Genomic DNA, 14,444 nt, shown 5'->3' on the forward strand with positions numbered 1-14,444 from the left:
GTGTAAAATCATAAACAAATTTGATGAATGATTATGAACTAAATACACCAATTGACAATGTAAAGTAAGAAATATATTTCAACTCCCTTCAATAGGGTAGTGAATTATTTGTCTGATCAACCAAATGGTGACTTAATTTCTAATAATATTAATACACACACTAGTTTTGAGGTTTTGCTTGTACCATATTTGAACATGTGTCTTTAGTGCTTGGTTGATGAAGTCTTTAAGGTCATTATCATCAACATTAGGTAGGTGATAAATACATTTTCTATTATTGTCATTGTCAACCATATGATCATTATTATCATCATTTTTCCACCTTTAAAGAAACCTAGTGATAAATACATCTGCAATTATCATTATTTTTTATCATATGTCATTATTATCATCATTTTTTCCACCTTTAAAGAAACCTATAAGCATTATATTCAATCATGTTTCATGCAATGCATTTTCACTATCATCATCATCATCATTAAGGCTAGGAAACATGTCATCAGTGCATGTGTATCTCATCAACTCTTTAAATGTATCAATCGGTAACCTTCTCTTCAATTTTTATTTTGTCACCTTGGTATAATTTAAAGAATAGTTTTCATCATTTCGTCCAACTTTTTATAGCCCAATTAGACCTTGGGTACTAGTATGTGTTTTATCAACACATTTTACCTATCAACAAACACAAGCATTATTTAATGTCTAAAAACAATTGGATAAATCACATATGTATTAACCTCAAAGAACTATAATGAAATATGGTTTATATATATATATATATATATATATATATATATATATATATATCAATTGAATAGTAGAACATTATCATATAAACTACTTCTTTATAGAATAATTTAAATAAAACATAATTTTGACAACATAGGTTATAAAAAATAAGTCCACACTTATTTATTTTTCTTTAAGTTTATGTCCTAAAGGACATCCTTAAAGAGACCTTATTCCTCCCCTTTCTTTCGTGTAGGAGTGTGTTTTAAGGAGTCATCAATCAATAACTCATCTCCAATGGGAAGTTCCACAACAACCTCAACCTTTATCAATACATAAACCTCTATTTTCATATCTCCATCTTTATCGTTTATAACCTCAACAAGTTGACAATTTAGTCTTAAAGTAGGGTCCCTTCCCTTACTATTATTTATAAATCTTGTAATATTTGTGTGTATGTGTGTGTGCATCCATTTATATACATAAGATGACCTCTATTCATTTCTTTTCCACTTTCCAAATGGAGACATGTGTATACATATTTGAACTCAAACCATATGTTGACATGCTAGTCATATTCCTACTAGCCTTCTCTATTCACCATTGTTGTGTGATGGACCATAATCTGACATTAATCTCCTAGTGGTTTGATCAGAATTATTTCTATGTTTAGATCCCACATGTACATTTTGGATGATAAAGAGGCCTAGAACCACACCATGAATATTGGAGGGTTGTGTAATGTAGCTATATCCCCAAAATTGAAACACCTTGTACACCCTAGGTAGGTGTTGATAACTAGGCCAAGCACAATATAGTCAATGATCAAATGTCTCTCTGTAAATTGATCTCAAACTCAAGGTTAAGTCATCATCTTCAACATATTCATTCTCATAGGTTATGTATTCCACTTTACACTATCTTTAAACCAATTATGGAAATCTTATTATGTTGTTTTCATTAGTTCTCCATCTTCCAAGTTCAAGTGATTGTACACATGCATGATGAATATTCATGCATGCATCTTACGAGCTAGTATGTTGGCACATGCATGCATCCATTAGATCATACACATCTATTAGCAATACAACCAACCTCATTGCAATTAAAACACATGATAGGTAACTTACCTTTGAATTTGCCTTTACCTTTGTGAAATCTCCTTGCTAGTAGTGCTTCAAACTATTCTACATCCTCCTCATCTGTATCAATGTCATTGAAAACATATTTTACCTTTTTCTTCTTCTTCTCACTAGGTTCCTTCAATGAAAGCTTAGCTTTAAAAGTAGATTCAACATTGTTAGATTTGAAATTGTCAAAATTAGATAGCTCAAAAGTAGTGAGCCTACCTACTAGACCTTCAACACTAGTGCATTTGCACTTGTTTTTCTACCAAAATTTTTGACCAAAGGTATGATTTCTTTTATTTTTTGGTTTTCCCTGTATTGGTCGAAAATGTCCTAAGTTTTCCCCAAGTTAGTCAAAATTTTGACCAACTCGAGTCATAACCTTAATATGTTAGAAGTATATTGGTCAAAAAGTAAGTTAAAATTGATATATTCATGTGGGCTTATAGTCATATCATGATACTTTTATTTTATTTCATTCCTGCATAGGCATGGAAATTTGCAGGTGATATTGGGGCTTCATGGGTAATATTGGGGTAGTGATCGATCATTATAAGCAGTACAATTCAGATTTTTTTTAATTCAATACTCAAACGAGCCCAGCTTTGATCCTACGGTGAGCATTATGCATTTAATAGATTTACTCAATATGTTTCCTCTATTTTTCTTCCTCGATTTGTCTTTTATAATTCCTAGTGAAGTTGTCATTTTTCTAGCATTGGAGTTGTAGTATTATCAGTATTGGAGAACATAAATTTTAGGGCATCTATTTCAGTCGGGTGGGTGGAAGCGTGTATTGTTTGGAAGTCCAGCACAAAGTTCAGACAAGCTGAATCTACTAATACTTTATCTTCCTCTTATTGCTAGCTCTAATTTTCTGTTTGAGCTTAATAGGGATTTAAGATTTGATTCTATCATTTTATTTTATTTTAATTTTATTTTTTAAGTGTTCGAGTTTCTCGGTCAAGTTTCTCTATCATACCCTTTTTCCTATCAATGGTGGCTTCTTCTAATTAAAGACCATAACTTATCATTCCGCCATATTTGAATAAATCTAATTGGGAAAATTTACACCCATATTGCTATTAATATGTTGTACCCATGAGTTCTCACCTTTTGGTTACTAGTACATTGTTGGTTCATGTGTGATTCTCTTATTTTATCAAGACCTTCCATAGAATCACACTATAGATATTTTGGTATTCCAATGGGTTCTGCTAGCTTTAAACATGCTTACATAAATAATGTTTTGGTATTCAACCATATTCCTTCCTTATCAATTTAGAAGTAGATTATTTTTCTCAAATGCATCATCAGCTACATTTCACAACCCTCTTGAAGAATTTGGCATGCCATCTGAGTCTGCTAGTATCAATGATAGAAAAAGTTCCACTAATGGAACTATTGGAATTGATGATATCTTTGATAGCTTTTCTCAAGCAGTTCCCCCAACCTCATCTCCCATCAATAATTTTGGTAAAGACCAAAACCTGTTGAAGACAAATCAATTCTTGAGTCCTCAAATTAAGGATAGTAGAGAGGCTATGGAAAGCAAATCTCCAAAGAAAATTTTAGCAGATAAACTAGAGAAAAATCATGCCAAGATATATTCAAGTGACCCTTTAGTAGATTTTGATATACCAAGTGGCATTGTCGATACTTCCATAAAATCTTCTTCAATATCAATAATAATTCTTTTCATGAAGACTCTACATTTTCTAGTAACCTAAATTCAAAGGAGGCTTCTTTGCTCAAAAATCTAATGATAGCTCAGAGATAATCTATGATAAGTGGGTTACTGTAGATGACATTCAACTTTTTACGTAACCTACATCAGCCCCACCACCATCAAGGTTACCTACTCCTCTCGTGATCAAGTAGGGCCTCAAAATCATATAGAGAAGCATTTGGTTCTGAAAAACCATCTGTAATTTCTTCAATAAATGAACTTGAAGAGTTTGCAAAATGGGTAGGTCTCGAGGTTATGCTCAATAGAGAGAGGATAAATCATCATATGAAGAAGACATTGGCAGTAATTCAGTAGTAGCTGCAATAAAGGATGCCATGGACAAGGCTAAAGCAAAACTAAAAGTTGCCAAGAAAGTGAGAGAGAAGGAAAAGGAAGAAGATATGGTCAAGGCTAGGCAAAGTGAAAAGCAAGAGAGAGAAGAAAGATGAATGGAAGAGGTTGCTAAGCATGAAGAAAGAAAAAGGGTGGCAAGGACAACTTGGGAGGCTCGTTGAGAGAGAGAAGAGAGAAAAAGAGGAACGAGAAAGAGAAAGGCTCAGAATAGAAAAGGAGAGAGAGAGAGAGAGAGAGAGAGAGAGAGAGAGAGAGAGAGAGAGAGAGAGAGAGAGAGAGAGAGAGAGAGAGAGAGAGAGAGAGAGAGAGAGAGAGAGAGAGAGAGAGAGAGAATAGTTGTGAAGAGGGCAACAAAGGAGGCTCATGAGAGAGCAACAATTGACACACGTGAAAAGGCACAAAGAGTTGTATTTGAGAGGGCAACCAAAGAGGCTCGTAAGAGGGTAGTTGCTAAAGAATGAGAAAGAGCATAGAGAGTAGCTGTGGAGAAAATAGCTACTAAGGCAAGGGAAAGGGTATTGGTTGAGGCAAGGGAAATGGCAGCTACAGAGGCAAGAGAATGAGTAGCTACAAAGGCAACAGAAAGAGCAGCATTCGATGATTTTGGCTGAACTTTGGTGATTTCATAAGGGAAGGGCATTTGAGGGGACTTGTGATTGATCAGTTGGGTTGTGTGGAAGGCTTCAATGGCAATAGTAGACGATTATTGGTTGAGAAGACAAGTACTCAGTAAAAGATTGCTTTGGAGGTAGGGTGCATGCCAATACTTGCATCTTGCTACTAACATGCGAATGCTTTTGTTGTGAGCCTCAATAAAATCATGACCTTGAACAAAAATAATTAGCTTCTCTATCCAGGTGTATGGCATAATCTGGGTAAACACTGGACTATCTTGACCCTTTATCTGGACTAGATGAATATGTGAAGTAAAATTGCCAAAACTTCAACATAGCTTCCATCTTGATCCTTTGTGCCAAGTGTGTTTGTCTACCTTACAAAAGCAAAAAAAGGGTTTAAGATAGTAAACATTTAGTCATACATGTTGGTGAAATATATATGAAACTAGAAATTGAGGTGTAGCCAACACTTAAGTTACAAGTTCTTCAATATTTATTGGATTATAATTTAGTGGATTTTATTCTCAAATTGTTGATGGTAGGGCAACTTAAAATTAAGATTTTTGTTTTTCAATGTCATTCTATCTCCAATTTTTTAAAGGTTAGTCCAATTATCAATTTTACAATTTACGTTTTGAGTGTTAGTCCACGTTTTGGTGGTGTTTATTTTTTGTTTGTGGCTTCCATTTTAAAAAATTGATTTGACCTACCTAAATTGATTGATTATCTATAAAAATGGCTACATGCCATTTTAGGACTAGGATTGAGCAGGCTTGATGTTTAGGATGTTGGAAAAAAACCACTCCTAAAACAAAGATGGCCTAGTCACCAAGAGGACTCAACACAATTGTAGAGGACACTAGTAGTAAATAAAAGGTCCTAAGGTTACCTCCTAGTTGGTCGAAGAAAATTTTAATATGGTATCATAGCCTAGGTCAGCCAAAGCCAAGAAATACTAAAAGCCTTTAGTACATGTGGATGGAATGGTAACCGAGAGGTTTGGTAGCTCAATGGTGAGCATCTGAGAAACAAACCAAAGACCCTTGGTTCAACTCCTAGCCAATTCATTAAAACACTTTTAAATGGACCACTTCACATCCATTAAATCATTGATATAAAAATCTTTCATATTCACCTTGCAGCTTTACCATATGAACAAATATAAACCTGCACCATATATTGAAAATTGTTTTGTTTTCTATCAATAGAGAAAGTTATGCACAAAACCTATTGGACGATCCAAGGACCCTTTGTCCACATACTTTCTATTAGTATGATTTAGATTGACAAGTTGGTCATCTCAGCCTGCTATGGAGTCTTTTTTACAAGCAATTCATGCCAAGGTGTAGTCTATTCACCTAGGAAGATGTACTTTGTATAGGGTAGAGATTCATTTCTACATGTAGATTATACATACATTATGATGATGTCTATTTTGTTGGCTACAATATCTATCAATCTGACCTAAAAATAAGGCATCTTGGATGCACCTGGTTAATGTTGGTCACCATCACACCATTGGCATTGAAGAACATAATGAATTCCTACTACTAAGAATGCACATACATTACTGATCAAATCTATTTAGTTGGCTACATTGTCTACTTGTTTAAAAAGGCATCTTTCATAGATGCACTTGGCCAATGTTATTCACTTTCACACTATTGGCATTGAAGGAGATAATGAAACCCTATAACAATGTTATCCATCAATAATGCAAATACTATGAGTTCATAGCTGCAATGAAGAGAATTATTTTTAAGATTTAGAATTTCTCTTTGGCCTGAGTATTTTTTAATAAAGTGATTAAGATGTAGCACACGAAGTTGGTCTTCACCTATCACAAGTCTTTTATATTTGGCATTTCTACTAGAGTGTACAGTCAAAGCAGCCAAGAAAATGAACTTCATTAAAGGTGTGATGCACTCTGAAAGTAGGGATCTACTGTTGATGAAATAACTTTTAATTTAAAATAATTATGTAAAAACACCTTAATTGTACTTGCATGACTAGTTCAGGTCCAAGTCTAATCAAGACTCTATCTTTTGGATTGCCTCTAAAGTATAAAATGTTCAACTGCAAAACAAGTCTATTCTTTTCCACATTTTACAACTTTCTTCTAGGAATTCAGACTATAGATTACATCATGAATCAATAAAGTTCATCCTTTGATATTATGATCTATAAATACATAATAAACATCTTTGGCAACAAAAAATCATTCATTATTCATATGTTTGGCTTCACTTGATTGAGAAACAAAACATCTTGAATGGATACATTCAATGAAAATCTCAGTTCCTGTAGACAATCTAATAAAGTGCAGTTGTAGAATTCCTGATGTCATGATAGGTACAATGGACAACACAAGATGATAATCCCAATCTTATTACATGTAAGCAACATTTGAATAAAGAGCATGCAGGGACATATGCATGCCTTATTTTAGTCACATTTTTTCATATATACAAAATGCAATCCCCTAATTATGGACATTAAACTAATATTACTTTTCATACTAGCAAAGCTTTATTAGAGACACATAAAAACATCACCAACAATTACAACATGCATATGTGCCTTGTTGGGTAAGTGAATTGCATGTCCAAGATAAGCACAATAACCACATCAAAAAGAGAAGCCACTAAATAATCATACATGAACAACATGAGTACCTTATATGCAATATTTCCAGGGATTTTGTGTATTTATCTCACAAGGTAATCCCCTTGGATATCCTCCCATTAAAAAATGTACTATTATAATATTGCTATCAGGATTCAATTGTGTAGTTTGATTCAAACTCATTGACCCATGTTTCATGAGCAATGGTTCACACTTCACACCTAACCCATTTCTCATGAGAATGAATGGAACTCTTAGCACTCATTAGGTCTAGGTGATGCTCATAAAGGTGGAGCATCGGGATTTCTTGGGATGTCACCTATCCCAGTACTACTCTAGCTTGAGCATGCATACTATGGAGTTTCCACTATGGTTAAACCCACTATGCTTGCAAACCCATTTGCAAAACCTACACCAAGTGTTGCACCTTATGAACTAGTTATTAGAAAGCTCCTTATGCTCATTAGTTGATAAGTACAAGATATTTTCTCAACAAGTCAAATTGTGATATTACTATCAGGATTAAACTATGTAGTTCTTAAGTCAAACTCATTGATCCATGTATGGATTGGAACTGTCAATTTTTTAAGATGTACTAAGTCATGCATACAACTTAATTTATCAAACTTTTAACTTGTACTACAAATTTTATTAGATTTGTTAATGACTCTTACAATCTATTTTTGCATATGGGTTACAAAGTAGTTCTAAAAATGTTTATGTAATACTTATCGTAGAACTTCATGATAGAGGCTTCAGGGCCACCTACAGATGCATATAACACAGTTGATATAGGATATAATTCTTATCCCAGTCAAAGCTCTATGTACACTTCCCCATGGAAAAATACTGGGCATGGTGGCCATTCCAATGGAGGTTATAGTCCAAGTGCAGGCACTGTTGGAGGTTATGGTCCAAGTGTTGCGCATTCTAGCCCAACTGGAGGTTATGGTCCAAGTACTAGTCATTTTGGTGCTACTGGAAGTTTTGGTCCAAGTGCTGGTCACTTGGCCCCAACTGGAGGATATGGTCCAAGTTCTCGACATTCTACTGGGGGTTATGGTTCTCACTATAGTAGCTATTGATATTAGATGGAGAAGCAAGTACATTGACTATTTATGTTTTTTTGTAGGGAACCCTGAGAAGGTTTTGGATGTTGGATGCAGTTCAAATGGCTTGGGTGCTTATTTAGATTGATTTGTACATTACTCAAGTTGATGTCAATGAAACAAGACTACTAAAATTCTTGAAATTTTGCAATATCTTTAGGAATCATATAGTGTATCCATAGGTAGGATGTACTTTGTCTCTTGTATGGTATGATTCCTCTACTTTCGTAGGTGCCATTACAAAGTTAATTATTATTGGGATATTTACAATATTGAATATTTTTCAATGTTTACATGTTCCTAACATTTAACTTCATTATTGGTTCAAAGTTTGTACCATGTCTTCTTTGTTTTTTATTTAATTTTTATATTTGCCTATTTCTCTAGTTCATGTTCTTGTAAAAGAATTGATTCCCCCTTTCAAAGTGGTGATAAAATAGGTAGTTTCTTTTGAAATTTGTAGTCTTGGTAGTGTTGGAATCTTCACTTGCAGTATGCCATATTTGAGATTGAGGAAAGTGTAATGGCTTGTATGAATCTAATAGTAGATGTCCAATGTCTAACCTATGATTTCCATGTTGTCTTCTTGAACTGGTTTAAATTTGTTCGATTATTAGCATTTCAATTTATTTTCACTGAACTTGTTTTTTCTAATAGAAATTGTGAACTTAGGAGCAGCATTAACTCCAGAGTTTCAACTAATGGATTGCCTTGTCTACATGTGAAAGCATAAATAATAGATTAACTTCATAGTAGTGAGGAATATTTTTAATGAAATTCTATTTGGGGTCTTTGCACTATGAAAGCCATATTGGGTTTCATTAAATGTGTGCTTGGTGGTAAGTTGTTTAAAATATGATGGTAAACACTTTTTCCTGGAAGCCATCTTTAATTACACGAATGCATGAGCCAACTTAATCTTGGTGCCTTAGTCATTAATCATTTAGTGGAGGCCTTTTGTTGTTAGGAGCTTCGATCATTTTATGAATATGATGTTAAGTGTGGCAGGTACCCTCTGTTTTGTATGTTTTATGTGGCTTCAATCATTTTTGTCATCAAAGGTGTTAGTTTCTTAGATTTGTGAGGAATATTGTTTAATGAAATTCTATTTGCGGTTGCACTATGAAAGCTTTATTGGGTTTTAGTCAATGTGAGCTTGGTGGAAAAGTGTCTACAATTTTTTGTATATTGAGTAAATGTTCTAGATATTAACGTGGGAGTCTTCTACTCAAAATGACTCGCAGAGCACATTGATGTCTGCATGTGGGTAGGCACAGTTTCACTAAGTGAATAGAAGTTAAGAGTATTGTGATTTTAATATTTAAGTGATTGTTGTATTGTGAAGTTGAATCCCACTATGTGATTAGAGGTAGCTTCCCAGGTCAAACATGGCATCCTTTCCTCTTGTGATCACTCTATATCATTTCTAGAAAATGTGTCTACATAAAAGAGTATGGTTTAGCATTTGTTCTATGAGTTTTATCAGCTTGATGTAAATTCCTCAGGGAACCCTTTGCTTTTCCTGAAACGTCAAATTTTGATGTCATAATGCTCAGTCATGGAATGTAGATGTCAGATGTTCAAACTCTAGTGTGCATCTTGTTTCATATCTGATTCATTTAAAATTAGTTTTGACACCCTGAAACATGCCTCAAATCATAGCTAATTGGAAGGAAACTATAGTTAATAATATTGACCATTTTTTTGTATTGTCAATATATGTCATAATTATTTTGGATAATTGTTATTATTGTATTAAAAATTAAAATATTTTTGGTTTGATTTTATTTTGTTTATTTATCAAGAGATGCCATTTGTTTTCTGTTGTGGACACATACAATTGTGTGGAGCTCTGGACTCTATTTTAATTTTTTTTTAATTAGATAGAGTCTTCACACACAAAAAATTGCTAATGACTACCCACTTATCTAACCTAATAGTCTGCATTGATCCCAGGCTAAGAGAAATAGATCAACAGTTTCAAATTTCTGTGGTGAAGTGTCAAGCTCTCTGTGTTGATACTTGGATAGGTCCAATTGCAACAATTTGAAAATGTCAACAACACTAGAATCTATGCAAGAACCTCACTCCTGGTCAGAAAAGAGGATGAGATGAGGAGACATCAGCTGGAAATGGTGTAGATAAAGATGGTCTAGTTGTCCTGGAGAAAGTGTATTTCGATTGCTTATAACTAGTCAGAAGGTTGGTGGGATAATTGGTCGCAAAGGAGAGTTTGTGAAGAAAATGTGTGAGGAGACCAAGTCTCACATCAAAATTCTCGACGGAGTGCCAAGCATCCCTGATGATGTTGTAAGTTACATTTTCATCTAACTTAAGTAAAGATCTTTTAAAAATTAAAATATCTTATTTGTTAGAGTCACATTTTACTTCAAGCTAAACAATGGTGCTCTTGTGCTACAACTTTGGTGAATTTTGTTGCTTATTTTTGGTTTCTAGCATGTATTTCAATCTAATATTTAAACTATTGCAGCCTTGTATTTTAAAAACTAATAAATGATGTTTAATACCATATCTTAACTTGTATTAAATGCTGTTGATTTTTGCCATATTTAAAGTTATGATCTCAACAAAGGATGAACCTGATGTAGTTGTCTCCCCAGTTATGGATGACACACTTAAGGTTCATAAGTGCATAATAGAGGGCATAGATGCAATGATAGATTTTGGTCGAGGGCAACAAGGTGTTGGGGGGTCAATTTCAACTTGGATGCTGCTACTTGGGACACAGTCTGGAAGTTTAATAGGAAAGCAAGGATCAACAATAAAGTCAATTCAAGAAGGTTTTGGTTCCAGTGTTTGAGTACTTGGTCCTGGTATTATCCTAATTCTCCTTTTTTATTAAAAAATTATTTTATATTAAATTTATTTTGGTAATTTTGTTAATTTATTGATTTATATTAGTCAAAGTTAGCTAAAAATTTAAAACCAACTAATTATTGAACATTTTACATAGAATTTGTGTTTTCTTTTTCAAAAATAATTTGATTGACAAATGTAATTTTTCAACAACGAATACTATATCCATGTAAATGAGATTTCTACACATTGATTCTATCTTTGGCATCCATAGCTTCAAGATTACATTGAAGCAAGGTTCATGAAAGGTTGAATTTGTGCATATTTATGAGAGAGTAATGCACAACAGTTAGATTAGTTAGATATTTTGGAGGGTTGAATAAGTTGAGAGCATTGAGATGAAAAAAATTGATGGAATGGTTGTTTGCATGTCATTTTCTTACTTTTTGTTGTCTAATACAATGTAGGATGGAAGACGTGTTTGTCTTCTTGAGAGAGATTTGACTGAACCTTATAGAATTATTGGGGAGCTTTTATAGCTAGGTGGTTACTTGAAACTTGTTGAGCTTGCTCTTCAAGGTAAGTCTTCCTAATCTATTATTTTATGCAACTTGTTGTTCCTCTTTATGTTTTAGTTTGGCAATTGGTTGTGTATGAAAAGGGATTCCTTTTGTAGCTATTTGGTCATTTGACTTCATTTCTAATGTACTAGTACCCACTTGATGAGAACATATGACCAAGTAAATTTTTTATTTGTTCTACCATATAGCATTGTATGCAACGTGGTTTTGTATATGGCAAGCATTGGTGCTGATATTTCTATTGTTGCAAAGACTTGGGATGAGTTGTTTGTTAGGATTCACTTATTATCTAACTGTTTGTGCATAGAGTGTTGATGGAATTGATGCCCAATGTGTACTTGGATATGGATTGTTTAAGGAAGGCAAGCACACCAAAGTATCTTATCCATTAGAAGGACACCATGCAGATGTGACTGGGCATAATTTCCACAATGGATGCTTCATTTAGTGCCTATGGGAAAAGGCCTCATCTCACCAACGTACACACAATATCTTTTGTTTCTCTTTGTATTCTCATCACGAAGTATCTTGCAACCATTTTTTTAATACAAAACTAGTGTCTTTATTGGAAGTTATAGAAGTTGCATGAGTTATATGCATGGCTAAATTCTTCTATAGATATATATAGTATATACATATTCTTCATTGAAAAGTAGATATATATATATATGCACGTGCGCCTGTATGTCTATCCATGTATGTATGAATTTATGTGAGCATGCAAGTATCAGTATGTATGTATCCATGCATGTGTGTGTGTGTGTGCGCGCACGTGCGCATGTGCATGTGTGTGTGTGTGTGTGTGTGTAGATTTAATATCAATTAAAAGTCATAATATGATAAATTTTATGTACATATGCTTGCATAGTACTAGAGTGATAGCATGATGCCATTCAAGAACTAGATACTCCTATATGGTTATAGTATGATTTTTAATAGACAATAAAATGAATTAGACATTTTTAACACAATTTCACCTAATGCATTGCCAACAGTATGCATAACAAACCTGCAGTACATTGACACTTCTTTCAAGTTCTGAAATGTATTGAAGCTTTCTTACTCTAGATCTTTGTGTAGATTGCCTATTGGCCATAATTATGGAAAATAATAAAAAAATTATAAGAATAGGAAGGGAGAACCCAATAACAAGACACCTATATATTCATACCATTCAAGTGATTCTAAGAATTCATATTTTAGGGCTCAAAATCTAAGATGTAAATAATGAAAAGCTTACCTTTTGACCCATTTTGGATCAATGTTTACATCAAGTTCCATTGCTAATGATGACAAGGGCATTTCAGTCTTGGTGGTCTAGAGTGGTTGCTCACTTTTGTTAACAGTTTGAACTTCTAGCTCACTTTTGAACTGGTCAAACACAGTCATCACTTTCTCTTCCACTAAAGGCTAATTAATGCTATTGTGATCAGATGGAGTTGAGGGATTCTCAGAGGTTGCCTATCTATCTGAACATCTATTATCCAAAGCAAATATCTAATGATTAGGAGGATTAGAAGATTGGTTTGATTGACTTTTTTTGAAAGGCTCAACATCATTAAACATGGACATAAGTTGCTCCTCATCCAATCTATCAAAGTCATGAGATCCTTTGGAAGGTATAGATGCTGCACTTTTGCAATCAAACTCATCTTTCTCTGCAATTTCCTCTATTGTATTAGAATTTGTGGGGGCTTCCACAAATGCAAGTGAATCACTTGTTGATCGTCTATGATGAGCACCCTTCTTTGATAGTATCTCAGAAGGCGTGTCCAACAAATCATCTATCCATGATGGCTGGCATTGTGAGAGATAGCCTACTAAAGGTGTGCACTGATGTTTCAAGCTATGCCCCTAGAAAGAGAAATTATGCCAGCCCATGTACATATTATTGTTATCTTGATCACCGGAACCCATAAATGGTGGGCTTTTAGGAGGCAACTGAGGTAGCTTTGAGGATGTGAATCCCCAATTTGTTGAAGAATTGTCATTGGTTCCCTGTTGTGCCATTCATAATAAATATGAAAAAAAAGGTAATGTGGAGTAGTCCAAAGGTTTTTTTAAAATTCTTTTGATGATATGCAAATTTTAAAAGAAATTTTGAAATTTGGCCTCTTCTTCCTTTCTTTTCTTGATTCTTGTCTTAGACATCTTTTAAGCTTTGGATATACATTTTTCCTTTGGTTTTTATTGTTATGCTAGTGGCATTTGTCAATCCAAGTATTAGTTGCAGGCATATGTACAGATGTATGTGTTCTAGACTTTGTATCAACTGTTCTATCTGCAAGAAACTGTGGCTTTATTCCATCTTTGGAGGAAGTTGTGGTATACTCTCAAGGATGTGCAACTTATGATCTTCCTATCGAGACTGCAAAAAAAATTGAGGGTGCATTTGCTCATCCACACGTATGCAAAGGCCATTTTCTATTGTTTTGGTGGGAATATTGAGATAGTAATGAGATGGTTCCTAATATTTTTTGGAATCAAATATGTTTTATGTGTTCATTTATTTCTTTGTAATTTCCACAATTCTTTTTGTATCAAGTGGTCCAATTACAAATCATACATTATAGGTATCTTTTTTTAGTCTATTAGTTTTTAGTGATAATTTTTGTGGGAAAAAATAGCTTTCAACCATTGTTTTCAAAAGGACCTCTAATTTGATCATTTCTAGTTCTTAGATAATTTTCCTTTTTTACATGGAGGCTTGTTGGATGTCCCTATACACTATGGTTTGTGGCAGGTGAAATAAAAGG

General features: G+C 33.8%; 2 pseudogenes; one reads left to right on the plus strand and one right to left on the minus strand.

Moving 5' to 3' along the window:
• Positions 1-3,100: 3,100 nt before the first annotated feature.
• LOC149530317 (uncharacterized) lies at positions 3,101-8,378 on the plus strand (annotated as a pseudogene).
• A 1,413-nt stretch (positions 8,379-9,791) lies between these two features.
• On the minus strand, positions 9,792-13,698 carry LOC149530318 (basic leucine zipper 2-like; annotated as a pseudogene).
• Positions 13,699-14,444: the final 746 nt, after the last annotated feature.

This window comes from Cupressus sempervirens, chromosome 11, assembly GCF_028749045.1.
Source record: "Cupressus sempervirens isolate cs-2001-9-10 chromosome 11, ASM2874904v1, whole genome shotgun sequence".
In the NCBI taxonomy this organism is placed as follows: Eukaryota; Viridiplantae; Streptophyta; class Pinopsida; order Cupressales; family Cupressaceae; genus Cupressus; species Cupressus sempervirens.